The sequence below is a fragment of the Macaca thibetana genome, chromosome 1, assembly GCF_024542745.1.
Source record: "Macaca thibetana thibetana isolate TM-01 chromosome 1, ASM2454274v1, whole genome shotgun sequence".
Lineage (NCBI taxonomy): Eukaryota > Metazoa > Chordata > Mammalia > Primates > Cercopithecidae > Macaca > Macaca thibetana.
Window position 1 is genome coordinate 49,252,535 of NC_065578.1, and position 24,334 is coordinate 49,276,868.

Sequence of the window (24,334 nt, forward strand, 5' to 3'; positions counted from 1 at the left end):
AGAAGGAGGCTCACGTATTCGTAGGGTGTACCTGTGTGTGTTGTAATTGTTGTCTCTCTTTGGGCTGGGGCTGTCATACATGGAGGATTTAGTAAACACAGGTCTTGAAGTCTTGAACTTGCTGGAGACTCATTTCTTTCTACCAGGAGAGAACCTCCCCTCCCCCAACATATGTTAAGGGACTTCAGGAGACCACAGGGAAACCGAGGGGAGGGACTTCTAGAAAACAACTCCAGGTTTGGGGAAAATGAGTCATATTGATTCCCAAGCTGTTAACCAATACCACTCAAGGGTGATAATTCTCATAAAATCTTCCCACTGGGGACTTAAATACCCGGCTCCACAACAGTTTGTTGAGAGCTCTGTGGTTCCTTTAAGCCTATCCATGCCCCTTACCTAAATGCTTTAACTTAGTAGAGCTCCTTGAAGAAGCTGCCTCACATTATCCTCCTGCGTTTGTGCGCCTAGCTTTTAATATTTTATAATACTTGCAAATTGACACTGAACAAGCTTTAACCTCCGTCATTTCAGAATAAGTTTGATGTTTTAAGTGAGATGTGAATGGAACTCCATTCATGAGGGAAGTAGTCTGTGTGAAGTGTTTTGTAAATGTGAGTGGGTTGAGTTTAAAACACTGAATAAAATTAACGTAACAAGGAATCAAAAGGTTCAATCCAGATGTTTGCCTCCTTGTTTCCTCAATAAAGTGACAGTAAAATGCTGCATGACACCACTTGCTTCCTTAATAAAGTGACAGTACGATGCTGCGCGGCACCTCTCCTTTCAGTTCTTAGGTAGAGTAGACTGTGGCACTGTGGCTTATGGGGTCGACCATGAGCAAGTGGATGGTTGGATTCCTTCCATTCATTTTTTAAAGCACTAACAAAATCCTGGGGCCGATGGGGTTGTGACCCACCCACCTATACAGAGGATTTTCCCCCTCTTCTAACTACTCTAGAAATATATGAGGGATTTACATGCAGGTTTTCAGTTGAAGAACTTGTAAGTAATCCTCTTTAGTTATCATTAGTATTAGCCTCTGAAACCTTTGCTTGCTGGTTAAGATAAGGTACTTGGGTGTGGATTGTAATAGAGGTAGAGTTGTGAGTTAGAGCTGGTGGCCTTGCTAATTCCTCTACTTACTGTGTGTTTTGGGTCGACAGAAAACTCCTTAGCATATGTGTAAGTGCAATATAGTTTAGCACGAGAGATTTTACATTAGCTATTCTTGGTTCCAGTCTGACCTCAACACTCAGTAGTTATGTGATTTTGCATAATTAAATTTTTGGTCCTTCCCCCCACATTTTTCGCCATAGACACAGGGGTTAATACCAACCTGGTAAAGTTGATATGAAAATTAATAGAAAATTATATATGTACAGTGCCTGCCATGTGGGCACTCAGTAAGTACTGCTATTATCAACCAAACATAAACAGTAGCTATTACCACCGCTGCTACTACATTGCTTAAAAATGGCTCCCTGTAGTTGGGGAGGGAGATTTGGCTACAGAGGGACAGGAGGGAGCTCACTGGGGTGACTGAAGTATGCTTTATCTTGATTGGGGTATTGGTTACAAAGGTGTATCCATTTGTCAAAACTCATCAAACTGAGCCTTTATGATCCGGGCATTTGATTTTATGTGCATTATATATCAATAAAGTTCATGTTTAAAATTAACCTCCAAATGTGTTAAGTACATGCCTTTGGGAGGCCTAATTCTGCATAATAGTATACCTTCTTCATAAGTTTATCCTGAGCCGCAGGAAGGTCAGAGAAGGTGCTTTAATTTTTCAGGTTGATGTCAGGAGTGATGGTCCATGGAAAAAAATGATTGTCTTGTGCCAAGATTATATTTAATTTGGTACTAGTCTTCATTAGTAGCTTAAAAAAAAATTGAAATGTTTTATTTGATCCAGTACTGCTCATTTGCATTATATGATAATGGATATGATAATATCCATCCAGTATTCACAGTTCCTGAAAAATCATAGTGATTTTGCATCCCTTTTCCTGCTTTCAGTAAATTCTATGCATTGTTTTAGTTAAGTGAAATATGTAAAGTGTGTTTAGCACAGTACCAGGCACATGGTAAATACCAATACATGCTAATTGTTAGTGTTTAAACTGATGTATTCAAATTCATCTTTTTTATAGGGCAGAATCAACACTATATAGATTATAATATCAATCTATCATAAATATGCTGTGAAAAGTTTTTGAGGTAGAAACAAACCAAAAATTATTAATAAAATGTTGTAAAACTAAAATCTCACTTATCCAAACTTAGTGGTCGTGAACTTTTTACAACATTATGTCTTGAGAATGCAGGCAAAAACTATGATGGAAGCAGAAACTTTTCTCAAAAGCAAACATATATCCACAAACAGTATGCTAACTCATTTACTCAGAGGCAAGCTCCTCACACATTCCCTCAAGCCTTTTTATTTTTACTTCAGACATAGTTCTAATATGTTTAGTTCCTTAGTTTCTCAGCCTATAGTAGTTTAGAAACCTTGCTAAATACAAGTTTCAAGAAATATTGGCTGAATGTGTGGGGTGAACAAATTGTAAAGATAAGACATGAGAAATCAGTCTTAATCTTGGGTCAAAGTAAAACTTGAATTAGGGTACTGAATAGTATTGCTGAATTATTGGAAATTTTAATTTTTATTCTTTAAAAGAGTTAAATTGTATATTCTCTCTAGAAAGTGGGGCAGTGTATAGTGATGTATTTTAGAAACATTTCCATCTGAAAGGATTAGATTACAAACTTCGGTTTGTCAAGGGCAAGCTTCAGTTATCTGGATATCTTACTTAATGTGGAATGACTTATTCACTCATGGTACTGCATAAATGAGTCATCTATCAACTTGTGATTTTTTTTATTGGGAACTGGATTTTTATAATTAATTTCATCTTTTGATAGAACAACATGATGAGGTAAATCATACATAGAGTATTAGTTTGCTGGGGCTGCCATGACAAATATCACAGACTGGGAGGCTTAAACAACACAAATTTACTTCCTCACAGTTCTGGAGGCTAGAAGTTCAAGGTGAAGGTGTTAGCAGGGCTGTTAATTCTGAGATCTGTCTCCTTGGCTTGTAAGATGGCTGTCTGGTCTGTCTCTTCATATGTTCTTTGCTCTGCGGCCTAATCTCTTCTTTAAGAATACCAGTCCTATTGGATTAGACCTCTTTTTACCTTAATTACTTTTTTAAAGGCCCTATATGAAAATCCAGTCACATCCAGAGATACTGGGGGTTAGCACTTCAACATATGAGTTTGAAGGGACTTAATTTAGCCAGTAACACATGGTATTTAGTAAAAAGCTGTATTGATTCTTTCAAAATAATTCAGCATGCAGAATATGAAACAGGTGAGATTTTAATTCTTGTTTTGGAACAGTTCAATTTGGATTTACATGTGAGAAACCCCAAAATACTCATCATGTACCAACACACACACACACACACACACACACACACACACACACACACACCCCACACACTTTTTGTGTGTTAAGTTGATTATAACTGAAATTGAGTTAGGGTCATTGTCCAAGCTGAGTTTAATCTGTGATAAGGTCCACTAGCAATGTCTTTCATTGACCAAAAAAGACAGCTGTGCAGTAGCTTCCTAATCTTTCTGGTTTTATAGTGTCTTAGGTGATGGAAGCAGAAGGTTTGACTTTCTCAAAATAAACCATTTAACACTTTGATACTTTCATATCTCCTTGTCATTTGAGCTCTTTGACCTTCTAGGTATCTCTGAAACAAAATAATTATACTAATCCCTTGATGCATCTTTTCCACATATTCAAACCATGAATTTATGGACCAAAATTTGCCACACAAGCACCTTTGTTCACTCAAGTCAGAGTCTGGCAGTAGTTTACTCAGATGAACCTAAACTGCCTACTACACGGTTTATTCTCCTCACTACTTTGAAGTTCATCTCTGTTCCACACGTTCATGCATCAGAGTATGATATTTTAATCCAAAGAAAAGAAAAAAAAACCTCTAAACTTGTGTTGTACAAAAATGACTCCCAAAAGCATTATGTATGTTACTGTTACTACCAGTTTGTGCTAATTTGCACAGCCTCTGAACAACTGGCAAAGTGGCTAGTGTTGATAATGTAACTGCTACAGAGTTCCCAGTTGCTGTAGGAATTTTAAAATTTTATTAGTATGATAACAGAGTTTACAGTTATTCACAGTATGTTAATTGCAAATGCTTATTATCTGTAGTACCAGCTTGATACTTGATCTTATGTTTCTTTTAATAGAAATACTGCAGCTTTTACATTTCATTATAATGGAGGTTAATCATCACTATGAATTTTCACCTATGAGCAACAATTTTGCAACAAGTTATAGTTGGGGTGAGTCTATTAGATTTAAAATATAACATCAAAATAGCTTTCTTTTTGTACTTTTAATACTTCCATTGACAAAAAATTCTCATGTCTCTGAGCCTCCTAAAACCATTTCAGATGACTGATGGATAATTGATTTGTTTTGTCTTTTATGTTTTGTGTTTTGAGACGGTCTTACGCTGTCACCCAAACTGGAGTTTAGTGGCATGGTCACAGCTCACTGTATCCCTGACCTTCTGGGCTCAAGCAATCCTTCCACCTCAGCCTTCTGAGTGACTGGAACAACAGGTTCACGCCGCCGAGCCTAGCTAATTTTTGCATGTTTTTGTGGAGACAGGGTCTCTCTATGTTGCCCAGGCTATTCTCAAACTCCTGGCCTCAAGTGATCCTCCCACCTCAGCCTCCCAAAGTGCTGGGATTATAGGTGTGATTGATTGATAGATTCAGTGAATATTTATTGAGTGTCCAGTATGGAACTGGCCCAGTTGTAGGTGTTTAGGATGTATCAGTGAACAAAACTCAGCTATCCCTGTCAGCAAAGGAACAAGAGAAAGTAGACATTAAAAATAACCATAATCAAGAAGTGCATCATAGAGCATGTTAGACAGTTATAAATGCTATGTGGAAAAAAAAATAGGGTAAGATAAAGAGGGATAAGGATTCCAGTGGAGGATTGCAATCTTGAATACAGTAGGCCTCAGTGGGAAGTGATATTTGAACAAAACTTGATGAAGGTGAGGAAGTTTTAGTTGTGTGGCTATCTGGGGATTATATAAGCAGAGGGAACAGCCAGGTCAAAGGCCATATGGCGGGAGTGTACCTACAGGTGTTCAAGTTACAGCAAGGAGGTCATTGCGGCTTGAGAGGAATCAGCAAGGAGGAAAACTATTGTAAACTGAGTTATATGTTTTGTATGCTGAGTAAGTGTTGACATAAATATTGTCTACCAATAAGTAGATGCTTAGCATAGTGGTTCTCTCCAAATGCTTGTTGAATGTTTCTTTGGCAAATGAATTTGTGCTTATAAGAACTGGTTCTGAAATGCAATAGAAAATGGACTTCTGCTAATTCTACTGCTGGCAGAAGTTAGATTAGGAGATGGAAAAGGGAGGAAGGCAGGAAAACAACCTGATAGATGCTAATGGGTAGGTGTCTGAGTCCTGCCCAACCATTGTCACACCCATCTTGCCAGGGGAATTAATTTTTCACTTATCTAGTACTGAAAATTTGGTACTGAAAATTTCCTTTTCTGTTTGATTTTTGTCCTCATGATTGGAAATTTTAACCAGAAAGAATAAATTCCAGTGTAAAGAATATACTAGATTTGAAAGTATGAGATCTGTCAACCTTAGAAGACTCACACCATAGATTGGTATTATTCTTTTTAGTTTATTTCTTATAGGATAGACCTTATAATTATTATATTTGTGTATTTTATTTATAGTTTACAAAGTATTTTTACATATATTAATATTAATTTGATCCTCACAGCAAATCTATGTGAGAGGTGGGCAGCCATTAGTAAGTTTTGGGCTGAGTATCTTCCATTTGCCCTTGAGATCTTACTCCCTACCCCTTTCCCAATCTTTTCTGTGGCCTTGGGGCTGACCTTCATGGCTTCATCAACAAGCTCCCTTGCACTCTTGCTTCTGGAAGGATTCAGCCAATACGGGGTGCTTACAAGATATCTCAGACAGATGAAAAGTGAGTTTGGAATATTTACTTCTCCAGCTCTCTCCCTTCCAGGTTACTGGCTAGCAGTGGCTAGCAGTGGCTGCGTGGAGGCCACAGCACCTATCCAATCTACAGCTACAGCTTTCTCTCTCTTTATGGGTTCTCTCAAGATCTAGGGCTGGGTCTCCACTGTTTCTATCTTCAATGACTTATCTTCATTAAATCCTGCTAAATTTCCCTTTCTGAATACGCCTTCTGTTTCCTGTTGAGACCCTGACCAAGACACTATCTAAAAACGACAGCCTTGGAGAAGTTGGATGACTTGCCCAATAATAGATATCCAGTAAATGACAAGAGTAGGGACTTAAATCCTGGTTTTGTGACTTCAAAACATGATCAATTTTAAATACACCACAAAGGAACTTATCCCAACTGGTGGATAGTGTTGAAAAAAATCTTTCTACTTTGACCTTCAAAAGTCTATATAGGCCAGGCACGGTGGCTCACACCTGTAATCCCAGCACTTTGGGACAATCAACAAGTTATTTATTGAGCAAATGACTTAGTATGAGCCTCCATCAACCAAAACCTTTACAAGAAAAGTTTTGAAGTTGTGCTGCCTTGAATTAAAATTTCAGAGAGGTAGGGTAGAGATGGGAGTAAGGAGAAAATAAAAAGCAAAAGTTCTGAGTAGTCATCAACTGCAGAGTGCCTAAATAGGAAGTCTACACCAGGAAGTCGTGTTTTTGCTGCCGAAGGTGTGAGTAGGACTCTGTACAACTTTGCTCTCTTATGCAACTTGTGATTGATCTGGGTTAGTTTGCTCTGCTGTTATTATGAAAGGGATTTCCTTTTCTTTTCCTGAAGATGGGCTGCCCATCTTTTTCCCTACATTTCTGATAGTAAAGGTCTTTTTATTCTCACAGCATGAGTTTCTGGACAAAGGGTCATCTGGGAAGCAAAAGTTTTGAGGATCTTACTCAGGTCACTGGAACTAGTGTTCTAGAAGTGCCTGGTGCATGATGGTAATAATTGAAGTCACACCCCAAATTTGTATTACTAATAAGAGTTTTGTACTACAAACTTTCGCTGTCTGTTCTTATTGAGGGGGAAATGACACTGAGTGTAATACTATATGGTCATGCACCACACAAGAACGTTTAGGTCAACAACAAAGTTCGTATATGACGGTGGTCCCGTAAGATTATAATGGAGCTGAAAAAATCCCATTGCTTAGTGACTTCATAGCCATTGTAACATCGTAGCATAATACGTTACTCATATGTTTGTGGTAATAGTGGTGCACACAAATCTACTGTGCTGCCAGTCATATAAAAATATAGCACACACAATTAGGTACAGTTTATAACACCTGATAATGTTAATACATTACTAGGTAACTGGTTTATGCATTTACTATACTATATTTTTTATCATTATTTAAGAATGTACACCCGCCAGATGAGGTGGCTCATGCCTGTAATCCCAGTACTTTGGGAGGCCGAGTCAGGCAGATCACGAGGTCAGGAGATCGAGACCATCCTGGCCAACATGGTGAAACCCCATCTCTACTAAAAATACAAAAATTAGCCGGGCATGGTGGCGGGCACCTGTAGTCCCAGCTACTCAGGAGGCTGAGGCAGGAGAATGGCGTGAACCCAGGAGGCAGAGCTTGCAGTGAGCCAAGATTGCGCCACTGCACTCCAGCCTGGGCAACAGAGCAAGACTCTGTCTCAAAAGAAAGAAAAAAAGAATGTACACCTACTTATTTTTAAAAATAGTTTATTGTAAAACAGCCTCAGGCAGGTCCTTCGGGAGTTATTTCAAAATAAGGCATTGTTATCACAGGAGGTGACAGGTCCATGTTGGTTATTGCCCTTGAAGACTTTCTATTGGGACAAGATGTGGAGGTGCAAGACAGTGATATTGGTGATTCTGACCCTGTATGGGCCTAGGCTAGTGTGTGCATTTTTAGTTTTTAACAACAAAGGTTTTAAAAGTAAAAAAATAATAATAATAGAAAAAAGCTTATAGAAAAGGATATAAAGAAAGAAAATGTGTACAGCTGTACATGTGTTTGTGTTTTCAGCTAAGTGTTATTATGAGTCTAAAAGTTTAAAAATTTATAAAGTAAAAAAGTTACAGAAACTACAGTTAATTTATTATTAAAAGAAAAAACATTTTTATAAATTCAGTGTAGCCTAATTGTACAGTGTTTATAAAGTCTACTGTAGTATACAGTAATGTCCTAGGCCCTCGTATTCACTCAGCACTCATTCATTGACTCACTCAGAGTAACTTCCAATCCTGCAAGCTCCATTTATGGCAACTGCCTATAAAGATGCACTGTTTTTAGTCTTTTATTCTGTATTTTACTGTACCTTTTCTATGTTTAGATGCACAAATACAAGCATTGTGTTACAGAGGCCTGCAGTATTAACTACAGTCACATGCTGTCCAAGTTTGTAGCGTGTGAACAGTAGGATATCCCATATAACCTAGGTCTGCAGTAGTCTATACAACGTAGGCTTTGTGTAAGTACATTATGTGATGTTTGCATGATGACAAAATTGTCTGATGTATTTCTCAGAATGTATCCCCATTGTTAAGCAATATGTGACTATAGTATAATATGATGTCAAGTTGCCATGTTGTTTGGGACATATGACACAAGAACAGAGCTCAAGAAACTTTTGTATACATGGGACAATTTTGTGAGTTCCAAATCACACCCTTCAAGGGTGTGATTTATTCTTTTTGGGTATACATTATGCAAGCAAGGCTAGAGTATTCTTACAATAAAATAATTTTAAAAGACAGCACCAAAACATTTTTCCAAATTAAAGTAAGCTTGAGTTACTTTTTTCTGATTTTTGAAATGGAAGAATCAGAGTCTATGGGGGGAAGTGATCAGAGTAAACTAAAATTTAGTGCTCTATCCTCTAATCATAAAGTGGTGTCACATAGGGGTCACAATGGACCATGGTCTGCTTTTATAGATAAATGCTGTTCTGTGGGAGACGTTCTCTAATTCACGAGCTAGAGAACAGACTTAACAAATTTACAAAACCAAATTGGGATAACCAGTACTGTAAACACTGTCATTATAACCATGGAACACTAGATTGATGTGAGATGGATTGACATTCAGCAGGGGTAAGGACAGGATAGGATATATAGGAAGAAAAACCAAACCACAAAAAAATTAAATGGGAAATTTTGAAAGGGGCAGCCTTCTTACCTTATGTTTCTATAGTACCCTTTCACTTTTCTTTTACACTTATCCACATAGAAAGGTTGTTATAAAGGGAGCATGAAAATTGAAGATTAAAAAATAAAAATGGCTTCACTTGACTAGTCTAAAGAAAAAAAGAAGTAAAAATGGACCTCTACATTAATGGTAAGAATTCTATGATAATTCCTTTTTTTTTTTTTTTTTCCTGACAGTGTCTCACTCTGTCACCCAGGCTAGAGTACAGTGGCACTGTACTCTACATACTGCAGCCTCTGCCCCCCAGACTCAGGTAATCCTTCCACCTCAGCTCCCTTAGTAGCTAGGACTATAGGCATGCACCACCGTGTTTGTATTTTTTGTAGAGATGGGATTTCCCCATGTTGCCCAGGCTGGTCTCAAATTTCTGGCCTCAAGCGATCCATCCCCCTCAGCTTCCCAAAGTGCTGGGATTATAGGCATGAGCTGCTGCACCTGGCCCAGGATAATTCTTTTATTATAAGTGTTCTTGTTCCTATATTCACTATTCTGGTTAATGGCACCACCATTTACCCAGTGGCCCTAGGCAGAAAAATATTGAATCTAGAAATTATCCTAGATTCATTTTTCTTCCTTACTGCCTGCATTAAATTTTTCAGTCTCTGGGTCCAGGTAGTCAAACTGATACCTTTAATTAGCCAACATTTATTGAGTGCCTAATAGAGTGTTATAAATTAAAATTGCTACCCTTGTAGAGCTTGCATTTTCTTAAATATCAGTTATATTTCTCTGATTCTAAGATAAGATTTCTGAGATGGAAATGCATTTTACAATAAAGTTTAAAAAAATACTACACTAAAACTTAGCAAATTGTGATGCACTTGTCATTGCCTATACATGCATGGACTTAGTGAAGCTCACAGAAAGTATCTGTTAAACTGTCACTTCAGTTCATTTATTTGCATTTAGAAGCCTCATGTAAAATGAAATTTGAACTGAAATTTGGATCCCTGATTGTTATTTAAGATGTTAAGAAATAGCCAGCAAACACATGAAAAGATGTTCAGTGTCATAAAAACCATAAAGAGATACTACTTTATGTCTACTAGCATGGCTATGATTTAAAAAAAAAAAAAAGTATTGGTGAGGATATGGAGAAAATGGAACCCCCCTGTTTTGCTTTCACTCCTTGGCATATATACCCAAAAGAATAGAAAACAAGTATTCAAGTACAAGTACACACATGTTCATAGAGGCATTATTCATAAATGGCCAAAAGGTAGAAACAACCCAGATGTCCATGAGTGGATGAATGCATAAACAAATTGTTTTATATAATGCAGTGGAATATTATTCAGCCATGAAAAGTACAGAAATTCTGATACATGCTACAACATGGATGAACCTCCAAAACATAAGTGAAAGAAACCAGACACCAAAGGTCACGTATTATATTATTTCATTTATGAGATATCCAGAACAGATAAATCTATAGTGTCAGAAGGCAAATTGGTGTTGCCAGAGGTTAGGGAGTGGTGGTGAATGGGGAAAAACTGCTTAATGAATAAGGGGGAATAATGGAAATGTTTTGGAACTTGATAGAGGTCATGGTTGCACAAAAATGTGAACCTACTAAATGCCACTGAATTGTTCACTTTAAAATGGTTAATTTTGTTATATAAATTTTATCTCAATAAGGTATTTTTTAAATACTACACTGTGCTACAAAATTGAAATGAAAAGTTATTGTATGCCCTAAAGTTTGTCTGTCATATACTGTTCATTACAAGTAAATAAACAGAATAAATTGTCAAATCTCTTTATATAAAACCTAGAATTTCAGAGTTCAGAGAGATTGTTATGACCTTTTCATGTGTCATGAAGGAATGTCATTTAGGCACCTGCCATCTATTTGTCAAAAGCTCAACTTCCAAAAGAAGCTGTATGACTTTTCATGATACATAATTAGGTATAATAGGAGTGTCCACATTCCTTTTCCCCTCAACAGCTCAAACTACATCAAATGCCACAATCAGGAATCATAAGTGATGTCATGCTTTGCAGCTAAGTCATAGAGAACTGGTGACAGAGTCGCAACTTGCCTCAGGATCAAGATCCAGAGCAGTGACTAAGGACTTTGTGAAGCAGAATCTCCTGCTCTTACTATGGAGGAGGGCCTGGGTCAGCCTCTAGGTGAGAAGGTGCTACACTGGGTCCTCTGTTCTAACTACTGCACTGTCACCAGTATGATCCTACTTGTAAGATACTTTCCCACTGTCACCTGCCAAGTCTCAAACAAGTCTCAGAACTCAGTGGCACAGTGAGCCTATGTTTCCACACTTTACAGGCCCAGAACCTGATTTCCCCACACCACTCCATCTCTTCTTCATCAATTGTGGCTGGACAAAGTTGTCTGCCTACTTCCTCTGGCCAGGTACCCTGAGTGCCTTGTAGCACTCAAGCATGATTTACACCCCTCATTCAAGGTAATTTTTCTCCTATTTCTCTTGTTGGAGAGGAAAAAGAAATAGACATATGTTTAATATCCAGCACAGAGTATCCCTATACATTTAAAAAATCAAAACTTTGAATACCAAATGCAGACCAAACCTTAATATTCCTTGATACCTCTTGAGATTGTAGTATCAATCCTAAAGTATCAGAGAGATCAAGTTCACCAGCATGGTTTATGAAAAGTAAGATCCTTATGATGCTCTGCGCTTAACAGTCAATGACCAAAAGTGATGGAGAAGATATTTACATAATAGCTTTGGTTTGTTCATAAAATTATATACCAGTTTAGTTTTCAAAGTTTGACTCTTTGCTGGGCTTGAATAGTGGCTATTTTCTTTGGTATTGTTTTTAACCTGAATCCCTTGAGGCAAGGTATGTACTCTCCAGTTAGGCTATAGAGAGCATGGGCTTCCTTTCCTCTTTTTTAGGTCAATTTACACATTTATGTTTCCTACCTATCCCCTGTAGTCATTCAAGTTTATGATTATGAACATAAATTCAAGTTTTAAAATTATATATAGTTATGCAGATAACTCACAGTAAGACCAAATCCTTAAATAATGCATACTAAATTCTGGGCACTGTTTAAAGTGTGTAATCCATAGTAACTAATGGAAACCTCACAACCCCATCAGGTAGTGTGGCCCTCATGGAGGTGCACCATTCAGATCTGCCTTTAAGAGGAAGCTTATGTTCATTTGCAAGGAGTGCAGTTAGATGACAGTCTCCAGTGGCAGTGCCTGTAGGCCATGCTTTTGCTGAGTGGTCTTAGCCAATGACTAAACACTCTGGTAGTACTAAGGCCTGGCCATTTCTGCCCAGTGTGGGAACTCCCCTAATGGGTAATCTTTATTTCAGAGCTCTCCATTAGGTTGGCAAGCCTTTGTCTGATCTGCCTCGTAGTCTGAGGCTCTGTCTCCAATTCTACTTTCTTCACCGTCCCCGCCCCCATATTTTCACAAGAAACTAATAAATCTCTTGCACTTCTGTCTGTCTCATTGTCTGTTTCTGGGCAGACCCAACTAATACAGATGAGTATTATTATTATCCTCATTTCACAGATGAAGAAACTGAGGCACAGAGAAAGGGCTCAAGGTGTCGCAGCCAAGTGAGTTTCAGTGTTCTTTATCATGTTTTTAACCTTTATGGTATGTTGCCTTCCCTTTCTGAAGTTCATGTTCATCCAGTTAAGTATCCTTTGTATCCCAGAAACTTGGCTGGATGCTAGGAGTATATAGATGAATCGCATAGCCTTTGATCTCAAGGAGTCCACAATCTTGTGGAGAAAACAAGGAGAATAAGCAGATAGCGTCAGTCTTTGCTCTAAATGCAATAATGAGATATGTGCAGGGTGCCCTGAGAGCCCAGAGGAGGGACCTAATTTGTGTCATTTCTCACTTCTTCCACCTCTGAATGGACAACTCTTCCTCCTCTTGTCCCTATAGCCATGCCATTATATTTATCTGGGATGCCTGTTATGTCTTTAGAACACCCCAAATTGAGTTGGGCATGACTCTTCTGTATTCTTACAGGAACCCTCTGCACTTACCATACCACACCCACCTTAGCTGATATTTCCCACCCTGTGTCCTGCTTGTCTGTGTGCTCAGTGCTAGTTCATGCCTGCTTTGGGGCCCCAGCTCCTTGAGGAGCTTAGGAAGTGTTTGTTGAATCAGTGAATGAGGAGAATCGTTTGTTTGCTTGGCCTGTAAGGTGTGAATAGAAAAGAGATTTGGAAGAGAATACACAGGAGGGAAAGGGTGGGGACAAATGAATTCTACCATTCTCTTGAGAGTATCTCACCTTATTTCCCACTGTCATCAGCAGGTGTGGATTTGGGATGTTTCCATTCCCCTTTAAATTTTTTATTCAAACATGGACACATGCTTTCTATCTTATTTCCCAACGATACAAATACGTTAAGCTGAGTTTTTATCCATTCTTTCATCCATCCATTCACCCATCCATTCTTGTTTGTTAAGTCTACCAACCCATATTTATCTAGTACCCTCCATGTGTCAGGCCCAATGCCAGGTTCTGTTCACACAGTGGTGAACAAAAAGCACAGTCTCTGTCCTCAAGAAGGTTTCATTCTGGTAGGATAATTGGGTTCTAAACAAATATAACCTGAATGTCCTCTAGACTCCCCAATTGGATCCTAGGAGAGGTCACTTTAAATATTTCCAGTGGATGTGTAGTCTTCCATCTACAAAATGGCACACTGTCAGCTTTGCTCCTTTCTTGTATCTTTCTGGACATCCTCGGGGCCATTTTTTCCAAATGAAATAATGCATATTATTAATAGATTCTTGGTAATTGAGTAAACGCCTCATACATGGTGAATATTATTTTTATTATTAGTGTTATTTATTTAATGTGTTCTGCTACTTGCAGTTTTGCCTTTCTTTTCCTCTGATGACTCTTCTCACCATATTTCCTGGTCATTGTCTACTGTTGTTTTGTTTGTTGCTCTAAAGCTGCCCGCACCTTTCTCCTATGCTACTGCCACTGTAGGAAACACCTACATGTTATATTACCTGATGGCTTTTTAGCTTCCTCTATGACCACTGTCTCCAGATCTCTGTTCCTATATCAGCATTTGCACTTATCTATTTTGATACATTCATCTCTCTGGTTAACCACCCTCTTTCTGTAAGACCTTTTTGAGTGTCTGCCCTTTCTCCTCCTACCACTTGGGGACTTTTGCCATTTTTCCTGTCTCCAGATCTCAGGGGCTCCTCTCTTCCCAGTTCTTGGTGAAGCATTTTCTTCTTGTCTGGCCTGTTTTCATGGTAGTCCCACAGCACTGTGATATAGGACCCTAGTAACAGACTTATTTCATTCTTTATCACACTGCCTTCCTTTTCTTAGACTGTTAAATGTGGTTTTCAGTTAGAACCTCTCACCGAACCTGGAACCATCGATCTCCTCTAGCTTCAGGCCTACTGTACCAGCCTCTTTCCTCAGGTATGGTCTTTTCCCACCCAGGAATTCCTGTTTTCCCTATTTTCAACTGGAAGTGATATTTAAACTAAGGAATAAAGGAAAAGTAGGAATTATCTAGGGGAAGAGGGAGGGCAGGATTGAGTAGGGTACATAGAACAAATGAGAAATCCCAGAGAAGGAAAAGCTTGTGCCAAGTCCCAGAGGCCAGGAACAGCATGAGTGTGTAATAGAGGAAGGTGTGCTGAGAAACTGCAGTCATTACAATGTGTCTGGTGTGTCATAGAGTGCAAGGGCTTAGGTGGCAAGAGGTACCCCTGGGAAGTTAGGTTGTGTTGGATCAAGGTGGATCTTTTCTAGGTATTGAGAACAGAAAGAAAATAATCTGGAAGTGAAACTGGTTGAATTTTCTCAAGTGCAGGTGTTTTATTTTTACCTGTTTTTTCCCTGGACCCTAAGGGCTAGAACACCACTTGCTGACATACTGTATGTATGATGCATGGCTTGCATTTCTTCTTGGTCCTTTTCTCAATCTTTTTTTCTACTCCCCGGGACTAGACTCATCTCATATTCATTTTCTAGATCTATTGACTGACATGACCTGGTAATTATTTCAAGTTTCCAGGGTCCAGCTATCAGTCCTGCCAACTTCTGGATATGTTGGAACTCTCAGATGAATCTTTTTTGTCTGCATACTAGGAATTGACCTTGTCCAAAGTCACCAGATTTAAATAGTCACCACATGAATATCTTGAAGATATAGTCACCATGATAATCCAAAACAAGAATCACACACCTATGGCAATGACAGGCTGTGTTCCCACAGGGAATTTCCCATCCTGTTATGCCTCCCATGTGAAGGCTTGCTAGGTAGATCCAACATACTTTTCTCTCACTCCTGTTTGAACTCTGGAATCTGTTTATTCCATTCATTTGACAATTAGTAATACCCTCTTACTTTTCATCTCTTACTATTCATTTAGCCTTTTGTATATTTCTGTCTTGCATCCCCAAGTCGTGTTGAGTTCCATGAGGGCAGGGAATATGGGTATAACTGCTTCAAAGCCTCCTCAAGGGCGAGTCCCGTGCCTAGAGACATAGGGGATATTTGGTATATGTTCAGTAATTGGAACAGTTTGACTTGCAATTAAGCCTAAGGAAGACATGGAGAACTTGGAGACAGTTCAGAAGAGTAGCCAGGCAGCATGAGTGTTGGCTGTGGAGTTACTAGACCTGGAGTTACAGCACAACAAGGCTGCTCGCCCCCCACCTTTTCCTGTCACCTCTATAAAACAAAGGTGATGGTGGAAACTTAAATGCTTATTGTAAGGTTCAAATGAAATAACATATCAACAAATGAAGTCAGTTGTTACTGTTAATTTATAGAAATGGCCTTTTGAGTTAGAACAATCAGAAGTGAAGGAAAAGGTTAGAACAGATTATCCTGGAGAAGACTGGGAAAAGTTCCTATTTGTTGGATTAAGGAAAAGATTCTCTTTCTTAGATTAAGTGCTGCTCTGAGGTTGGACTGCCAGATTTGAATTTCAGTCCCATTTTTTGCTAGCTGTGCAACACTGGAGCAAGTTAACTTAACCAATGTGCACCTTGATTTTATTATCATCTATACAATGGGAATAATAATATTTACTGCATAAATTTATTGTGAGAAACAAATGAAATAATCAAATAATCCCTGTAAAGTGCTCATTAGCAGAATGCCAGGCACGTAGTATGGCTCAGGGTGGACTGGTTTATTTATTGCTACTTGCATCAGTTATCTATTGCTGTATAATTAACCACCTCAAATGCAATGGTTTGAAACAGTGAGAGTTTATTATTGCTCATGAGTCTACAAGTCAGTTCTTTTTATCTCAATTGGTCTTATTCCTGTGTTTGTAGTAAGCTCTTGGGCAAGAAGGTAGCTCTGCTGATCATGACTGGGTTTTTTCACATGTGTAGGGGTTGAGGGCTATAGGCTATCCAAGGATGGCCTTGGCTGGGCTCACTGGGCTATCTTCCATGTGATCTCTTTTCCTCTAGAAGGAGAACCAGGGCTTGTTCATATGACAGCTGGGCAGGGTACCGAGAGAGAGCGAAAGTAAGGAAGAAGTGACACGGTGGAATTTCTAATGCATCCTATTGACCAAAGCAGATGACAAGAGCAGCCCAGATACAGGAGTGGGGAAAGAGATTACATCTCTTTCTAGGAAGATCTGCAAAGTCACATTGCAAAGGGCATAGATATAGGTAAAGATTGTGCTAGTTTTGCAGTTGATCTACCCTACCACTCTTATGTTCCTTCTAGAAATAAGAGAAACAAATCGTTGTATCATGTTTTACAGATTACAAAGACCTTTTGCCTGTAACCACTGGGTCTTACAATGAGACTATGAGTTAAGTATGTTTTAACCTTCATAACATGCTAGGTACTATCTTAGGCACATACTTCTTTTGAAACCTTTTTCTTGTCCTTACAGCACACATTGATTGCTAACATTTTTTTTTTTTTTTTTTTTTTTTTGAGACGGAGTCTCGCTCTGTCACCCAGGCTAGAGTGCAGTGGCTGGATCTCAGCTCACTGCAAGCTCCACCTCCCGGGTTTACGCCATTCTCCTGGCTCAGCCTCCAGAGTAGCTGGGACTACAGGTGCCCGCCACCTCGCCCGGCTAGTTTTTCGTATTTTTTAGTAGAGACGGGGTTTCACCGTGTTAGCCAGGATGGTCTCGATCTCCTGACCTCGTGATCTGCCCATCTCGGCTTCCCAAAGTGCTGGGATTACAGGCTTGAGCCACTGCGCCCGGCCATTGCTAACATTTGACTAGTAAGTTTTCCTCCTAACCCTACTGCTTTCCTGATTCTTCAAGGCTCACGTTTTTTTCTTTCATGGTTTCGTGTTCTACTCATATGCAGAGAAATTGATACTCCAGCCTAAATCCCCCAGAACTTTGTTTTTCCATGTCTAACTGCTGTTGGCCAACTCTTCATACTTGTCACATGGCTGTCTCAAACTCAGCATGTCCAGATGCATAACTAGACATGTTATTATTTTAAAATGTAATTAGACTCATAATTTGCAGAGTAAAAAATACTATGAAGATACAAAATACATGTAGTAATTGTTCGACTCTTCTGTGGCCTGTCTGTATGATTTTTAACCCTCTAAAGTTTTGGATACACTGAAAACGGCTTTCTACAATTAATATTCTTAGGAAAATACTCTCTGCACAAAAGCATTTTTTACTCAGCCTTAATCTTAGGTCAGTAGGTAGGTCCTGAATGTAGATGCCAAAGAGCTTAGGAAATTTTCAGAGTTTTTATTTAGGGTTTCAGTGGTGCTTCTAAATATAGCATGTCCCATTTTTCCTTTTCCCTCAAACTGTCTCATTGATGTAACATGAAACCAAATAGAACAGTGCCGAACAGCTTGAAAGAGTGAATATCATGTGTTGAAAAGGAATATCACAGTATCACCTGGTAAAAATAGCTTGTACCCATAGCAAGCAGAGATTGGTGCACTCTGGGAGAATGCATGTTTTTTAAAGGTTTTATTCACTTTCCCCTCTCCAAGAATCTGATAGGTGTTTGCAAAAGCCCTATCAAGTAAGAGGTTGATGGATTGTAGGAGGTGGAAGGAAAGAACCTTTAAGCTTAGTGGCCAAGTAATTCTTAAAAGGAAGCAACAGAAATGTGGTTAAAATGGTCCTTTACTTTTCCTTGTTACCAATCAAATATGTTCGTATTCTTGAGGATTGAGGTAGTGATTTGACAAAGTTAAGATTAAGAAGCCTGCAGAGGAACAAGTAGGGAACCATATCATGTATTTATTCCATTTAACAGACATTAACCAGGAAACACTCTACCTCAAGTGTCCAGGATATACAAAGGTGAAATAGACATGGATCCTCAAGGAGTTTCCAGCCATGTAGGGAAGATATATGTATGCCTATAAATATGCATATAAATACTACCAAGTTGAAAGGGACAGATGTAGTCAGAAAGATATAGATAAACTGATATAGAGTTTGTATGTGCTGTCATTTATTTGTTCTGACAAAAACTGATTGAGTACCTATTGTATCCAGGCACTGTGAAAGGTACTGGGGACAAAGTTTACATTCTAGCAGTGCATATAAATAACAAGCTTATTGTATCAGTCCATTCTCATGCTGCTATAAAGGAGTGCCTGAGACTGGGTAATTTGTAAAGAAAAGAAGTTTAATTGACTCACAGTTCCACATGGCTGCGGAAGCCTCGGGAAACTTACAATCGTGGCAGAAGGCGAAGCACACACGTCTTTCTTCACATGATGGCAGAAAGGAGAAGTGCCAAGCAAAAGGTGGAAAAGCCCCGTATAAAACCATCAGATCTTCTGAGAACTCACTCGCTATCACAAAAACAGCAGCATGGGGGTAATCACCCCCATAATTCAGTTACCTCCTACTGGGTCTCTCCCACAGCACATGGAGATTTTGGGAACTATAATTCAAGATGGGATTTTGGTGGGGACACAGCCAAACCATATCACTTATAAACTATTGAACAAAATAATGCAGTTTCAGATCATCATTAAGTGCTGCAAGGAAAATAAAGCAGGTTAAAGGGAATAGATTAGGGGAACTTGTTTTAGGTAGATGGTCAGGGATATGTAGAGATGGGGGTGGTAAATTGAAGATCTTCCTGAAATCCAAGACCATGCATAACTAGACATGGGAGAATAAGGATATGTTTGTGCAAGAGCAGTCCACTTTGGTATGGTGCTGGGTGATAAGGGGTACCAAAGCTCAGAAATGTTAGTGAACCTCCATATTGTAGTATTTTGAAGGATTTTCAAGAGGTAGAAGACAGGACGAAGCTGGGATCAATGGCTGGAAGTTTCAAGAGTGAAAATCTATGCTATCTAATAATAGAGTGTAGAAGGGCTTCTGGCACACTGTTGTTAAAGCCTGGTCAACTGCTTATGAACTCCATAGGAGCACAAGAGTGGTGCCTTTGTCATTGTCACATCCTTGTCACCTGCCTCAGTGTCTGGCATGTAGTAGGTGATCAAGGGTTGATTTTTGAATTGCACTTCTGACCATCACATGTCTGGTTGTGTGAAATCTATGCATATTCTAGGACATAGTAGGTGATTAAGAGCTGATTTTTGAATTGTATTTCTGAACATCATGACTGATTGAGTGAAATATATGGATAAGTTGAGATGGCTAGGGATTTAAATGGAAGTCTGTGGATAATACTTTCCAAAAAGAATGATCTATTCTGGTTTCAGCATCCCTGGATGAAATGAATTAATAACAATGCTTTATTTATTTATTTATTTATTTTTATTTTTTTTAGACGGAGTCTTGCTTTGTCGCCCAGGTTGGAGTGCAGTGGCCGGATCTCAGCTCACTGCAAGCTCCGCCTCCCAGGTTTACGCCATTCTCCTGCCTCAGCCTCCTGAGTAGCTGGGACTACAGGTGCCCGCCACCTCGCCAGGCTAGTTTTTTGTATTTTTTTTTAGTAGAGACGGGGTTTCACCATGTTAGCCAGGATGGTCTCGATCTCCTGACCTCATGATCCACCCGTCTCGGCCTCCCAAAGTGCTGGGATTACAGGCTTGAGCCTGTAAGTAAAGCCAACAATGCTTTACTTAATAGGCATTTTCTTTCTAGGATCACAAAGCAGTTTTATTGACCATAGAGCCACACCTGATTTAAACAGGGTATGGTAACTTAATTTCTATTTATTCCACTTATTCACAAAACATTTATTTATTTTACAGAGAATAAGTATTTTACCCAGGATTTCACAGGTAGTAATCACTGAGGCCTTGTGGCTCTAAGTCCATGCTCTTTCTACTACATCGTGCAGTCTTACATGAAACAGATTTTATTTCATTTTAAACATTTCTGTTTATGTATCTCTGTGTCATATTTTAATTTCTGTAACAGCAGCATCATTTACAAGTTAAGAGGACTGACTGCTTTGGATGGAGACCTACCTAACCACTGTGGTGACAAGGACACCTCATTCTCTGTGAGGTCTTCTGGTTAATGAAGCCCTTCTGTACCTCTCTGGCCTCTATTATTATCTCCTGTCTCTGATTACCTATAGCATTTGTATACTGCTCCACACCTCACACTTAGCTCATTTTCTTGTTAATTCTGGTTGAGTCTTATCTCCCTAGATGGAGAAAAGCCAAAGGCTGTGTTTTAAACCAGGAGCTGCATTGTCCAACACTAGACATGGGTGCTTGTGTTCTCTTTGTTTGATTTAGAATCATTCATGGCTGAAAGGAAGGTTGAACTCTGGCCCAGAGAAGTTGTTCAATAAATATTTTTTGGATGCATAGTCTTGGTTCCCCTACAATCTTGCAATTTATTCTTGGCATTACTGTTTTCCAGTGTTTCTCTTAGTGATATTATTCACCTCACCATCCTTGAATCGAAGTCTGGGGTTTATCTCTGTAATAATGGTAATAATAATAGCAGCTTATTTTTTAGCATTATTACTGCATGTAGAGCATCATACTAAGTACTTTATACAAATTCTCTTAGTAGGCCCTTATCATCACCCTCTGAACCTAAACAGCCTGACCCCAGAACCCACACTCCTCACCTGGGTACTATATTTCCTTCGTAGACCCTTCCTGTGCTCAGCAACTCACAAGGGTTCGGCCCTCATGAATTTGTGGTAAAGGTGGATTGAAGGTATTACCTAAGTATTGTATACATTTCTAAGTCCTTTCTGTTTTAGTGTCAAGGTTGTTTTTAATATCTTCTATAAAATTCTGTGGTTTCTTTTTCCTTTAGGTAGATTTGCTAAGTACAGAAGTATTGCAGGGAATGGCTAGACTAGCCTAGAATTGATATATTTGCCACTCCTGGATTTGCCAGGCAACAGGATTCCTTGTTTTCCTGAGCTTTCTTGACATGTTAATGGTGTTGGACATAGAAGGATAATGTGGAATGTAAATAATGGTCACTGGAATGGAGTGGATAGCAGTTATTGGGACAGTGTTTCTAGTTTTTAGGAAATAGAATAAAACTTCAAAGGCCAGAGAGGGCTGAAGACTGCATTTATTTTCCTGAATCCTCATTTGGATTACCACTTATTTATTACTATTTGAGAGTGACTTATTGGGGATAGGGAGGATGGGGTCCTCTATGGGACTCCCTGCCTCATCTTTTTCATTTTCCTTTTAACTACCCTGTGCTTTCATTTGATAGCAAGACTAAAGAATATAAAAATGCCACCGCGGCTGGGCGTGGTGGCTCTTGCCTGTAATCCCAGCACTTTGGGAGGCCGAGGCGGGCGGATCACGAGGTCAGGAGTTCGAGACCAGCCTGACCAACATGGTGAAACACCATCTCTACTAAAAATACAAAAAATTTTCTGGGTGTGGTGATGGGCACCTGTAATCCCAGCTACTTGGAGGCTGAGCCAGGAGAATCGCTTGAACCCTGGAGGCAGAGGTTGCAGTGAGCAGAGATTGTGCCACTGCACTCCACCCTGGGTGACAGTGCGAGACTCCATCTCAAAAACAAACAAAAAAAAATTCCACCACTAAATGGTGAGGTTTCAGAAGGGCAGATAAAGTTATATAGTATTTTTAGGATTCAAGTTTTTGCTTTGGAAATACCACATACTCCATAGGACTGTTGGTGGAATAAGTAAGATCCAAATTCCTAACTGGCTTGCAACATCTTGTATTATCTGATCCCAACCTGCCTCTCAGACACTCAGATCTTGTTGACCCTTGCTCACCCCACTTCAGCCTCACTGGCCCTCTTGCTCTTGTTCCAGGATGTCCAACTGGCTCCTTAGCGCCATCCTGCTATACCTGCACCTCCGGACCCTCACACGGCTTCTTTCTTCACTTGGCTCAGGCCTCTGCTCTCAAGGACCCCTCCTCAGAACAGTCCTTCTGTCATCTGCAGTCCAGAAGAGCTCTCCCTCCCTCCTTTGTTCTGTCTATCCGCCTTATCCTGCCTTATTTTCCTTATACTACTTATTGCTATCTAAAACTATTTTAATTTTTATTATTTGTTTGTGCTACCTTCATTTGAATGTAAACTCTATGAGGGCGAGGACTTTGTCTATCTAGTTTCCTTGTCTCCTCAGCCCCTCCGTTGGAGCCTAGCACACAGTAAGTACTTAAACAGTATTCCTTGACATGGACGTAAATGTGCCTGGCACTATTCATTCCACAAGGAGTGGATAGATTTCCTAATTTCAGCTTTGTAACAACTTTTTTTCTTGAGTTGTGCATCTTTTATTTTTGTGAACGTAGCCAATAAAACTTAACTTGACAATTTGACTAGACTCAGAGTCAAATTGAGGTTCATCGTGAATACAACTTCCTACTGGACCACATGGCTGCCTTTTGTGTAGGAAACATTAGAGGCAGGCTTATTATTATCAGGTGATTTTGAGAGAAGCAGCTAAGGTAAGATGGAAAGAATTGAATTTGAGTAGATCAAGAGAACACCAAGAACTGTATCTGAACATGATGGAAACTGTAACCAAACTGGATGGGCAAGCGGTACCAGCAGCCTTATACTTATGGTGTGACTTTGATCAAGTCCTTTTACCTCCTCTGCATTTCAGTTTCCTTGGGTGTAAAATGAGGCCCATAGATGGAGAAATGGGAGGAGTAGAGGCTGCCTACCACATAAGGGTGTTGAAAAACTGTTGGGAGAACTTATGCGATAGCAGTTTATATTGAGTAGCCCTCACATAAATGGACATAAATGCATATAAAGTGCTTGGCATCCAGTAAGTAGTCAACAAATAGTATCTATTACTAGTTATATTAACATTATTAAATCACTTGGAAATGATTTGAAACACTTGTAAAGATTTGGATCTCTTACTAGTGTTAATGATTATTTTCTTTAAATTTAAACAAACTTTCGAATTGTCTTCTGTTCCCTGTTTGCATTTATAAGCGTGAGAGGGCCCATGAGTGCAGTGAGTAAGAATCTGGACTCTAGAGTCAAGACAGAAATGAGTTCAAGTCCTGAAGAAAATGAATAAATAAATAAGCAAATTGACTAAAGTTCAAACTAATCTTACCCCAAGCAAGCTTTCATTTTCTTTCTCTATTAAATTCCTGTCCATCATCTGAAGGAGGCACTGTGGCCAAAAACCAGGAGCAAGAGAAATAAACTGTGGACTGAGTAATTCATGGATGCCTTTTGTACCTCTCTATGAACGTGAACCCCCTGTATTCCTTCTCCAGCAGAGACATGAGCATGCTTTGTCCACATAGCCCCACTGGGCCTTCTCACTGTTTTATGAGATAGATGCCAAGACCCATCAGAGTGGCAGCCTCTCACTGCTGTCATCACTGATGAATGACAAGAAGTTAGGAAAAGAAAGAGCTATGGACAAGTCACTCTCTCCCTCAAGCTCATCAAGTGGGGACACAGATCCTCCTTGTCTCAGTAGTTAGAAACTGATGTACCTTGAAGGTCCTTCACATCTGTGGTCTTTGCAACTGCTGGGAATGACATAAATCATAATCCTGATACAAAGGTTGATTGAATTCTTGCTAAATGCCAGACATTGTGCTTAATCCTTTATCTGAATCCTTCTACAGCACTAGGAGTTGTAGGTACTATTA

The 24,334-nt window shown here is 39.3% G+C and overlaps 1 protein-coding gene across 2 annotated transcripts in view; it reads left to right on the forward strand.

The window, feature by feature from the left end:
* Positions 1-24,334, forward strand: part of ELAVL4 (ELAV like RNA binding protein 4) — a 154,417-nt gene that overhangs the window by 815 nt on the left and 129,268 nt on the right. The gene's annotated exons all lie outside the window — the stretch shown is intronic.